The sequence below is a fragment of the Limulus polyphemus genome, unplaced genomic scaffold, assembly GCF_000517525.1.
Source record: "Limulus polyphemus unplaced genomic scaffold, Limulus_polyphemus-2.1.2 Scaffold5088, whole genome shotgun sequence".
Lineage (NCBI taxonomy): Eukaryota > Metazoa > Arthropoda > Merostomata > Xiphosura > Limulidae > Limulus > Limulus polyphemus.
The window spans coordinates 46,821-49,078 of record NW_013670698.1 but is presented as its reverse complement, the minus strand read 5'-3'; positions in this window follow the sequence as shown (position 1 = coordinate 49,078).

Here is a 2,258-nt window from a genome sequence, read left to right as displayed (position 1 = left end):
TGATAATTATGGGAAATATCCATTAATCGAGGCCCTAGAGATACGTGCTTTAATATTTGTTTCCTGGAAAGCAGTGGAAGGTTTATTTCGTATAGTTGGGATATAGAAGTTTTAACTCCTGTTACTGTATAACAAGGCTATTTTTCAGCAGTAGAACATTATTGGATGGGTAACAGTATGCTTGAGCAAAATTGATTTAGACTATTAACTGTTACCCTGTGGGAGTGTCTAGAATGGCGTTTTATCATGTTTTTATGTGTTATATCGAATATTCATGTTTTTGATACTACACTTTGAAAACTGTGTACATCGAATTTGAATCATTCCAGCAAATCTAAATATATTTCGTTTCTGTGCCACTTCCAACAACAAAATAAAAAGATATTTTGAAACACTCTTACGATATACTTTCTGATCATAATATACTAGGTTTGTGGCCAAATCATTAGTTTCATTGGGAGGGATATTTGATTTAACATAAAAAACTGCTATAAAAATTGATCTGAGCAAACTAACCATTCAGTTTGATTTCTTTAGAAAGGGTTAAACTATCCTCAACAGTAAGTTCAGATAAAGTAAATTCTTTTAGCAAAGAGTTTAAAAAACATTCAGCTTATGAGTGTAAGCATCAATGGAGGAAACAATGGACTTCATAGATACTTCAACTGTGTGTGTTTTTAAAACCAATAAATAATACCCGAGTAAGGACCATCAGGCCATAAATCATTGGAATCTTTAATTATGTTTATTTTTTAAAGTGAAAATCTTTGAAGGTTAGATTCTCTACCAGAGGTGGGATTTTTAAAGATGTAGTTCGATATTGAAGAATGTGTTCAACCTGGTTTACATAATCATCTTTATTGATTATAACTACTACATTTTCTATATCAGGCTTAGTGATAAGGACACATTTAAAGGGTCAAGTAAAGTTCTTGTTTTTCTACGATGGTTGTATTTTTTAAAAGTGTCAAATGAAATACGTGCCCGAATATTAACAAAGATTAGATCACATTAAACCCAGATACGTTTCACTTTTAATTTATCTAGAAATATTTCAAAAGGAACCATAAAAATAAATGAGTTGAATTTTGGACGATTTTTGATGTTGAGTCCTTGTTCACTAATATTCCTCTTAATGAAACTATTAATTTGACCATAAACATAGCATATCATGATCAGAACAACGTGAAAGGTATTCCAAAACTATTTTTTTCTAATATTGAAATTTTGCACCAAAGGAATGGCTTTCGAAAACAATATTGGAGTTCTGTTGAAAATTGCAGGCGTGGCATGGAGTGGTAGTAGGTGGCTCAACTTGCAATCTGCGAGTCGCGGGTTCGAATCCCTGTTGCACCGGACATTCTTGACCTTTTAGTCGAGGGGGCGCTGTAAATCTACGGTCAATCCCATTGAGATGGTGGAAGGTGCTGCTGACTATCTGCCATATCTCCAGTCTATCACTGATAAATTAGGGCAGATAACCCTCGTGTAACTTAGAAAGTTGCATGTGATAAATATGACTTGCAAGATTTCCTACAAAAACCCTGCAATGGCAGGTTACCACACTTGACTGCACTCCTCACTACATGATTATCGGAATATATTAAAAACTGTGTCGGTATCAACTTTAAGTTGTGTATGAGTACTTAAGTGTCATATATATATATATTATTACGGAAGTTTACATTTCAAATTTTAATAGACTTGCCATTTATTTTTTTCTGCCTTAGTTTGGTTTGATAGTTATTTTGCACAAAGCTGCACAATGGGCTATCTATGCTCTGCTCCCAAGGATATCGAAATCCAAGTTTTTGCGTCGTGAGCTTGCAGACTTGCAGCTGAGCCACTGGGGAGGGAGAAATTCCGTCTTACATAACAACAGTGTTAAAATATTACTCTGATGACTATTCAATTAGTGAAACGCATAACACAGACAGATAGCTCTTCAGTACTTATCTGGTCGGGCATGGGCTTGCGGTTATGTTACACAAACTGTCGTAAGAACACACTTCGAACTGTGGGGCCGTGGATTCACTATTAAAGGAACGGTCGGTCGTGGATTCGCTATTAAAGGAACGATCGGTCGTGGATACGTATTTAAGGAACGATCGGTCGTGGATACGCTATTAAAGGAACGATCGGTCGTGGATACACTATTAAAAGAACGATCGGTCGTGGATACGCTATTAAAGGAACGGTCGGTCGTGGATACGCTATTAAAGGAACGGTCGGTCGTGGATACGCTATTAAAGGAACGG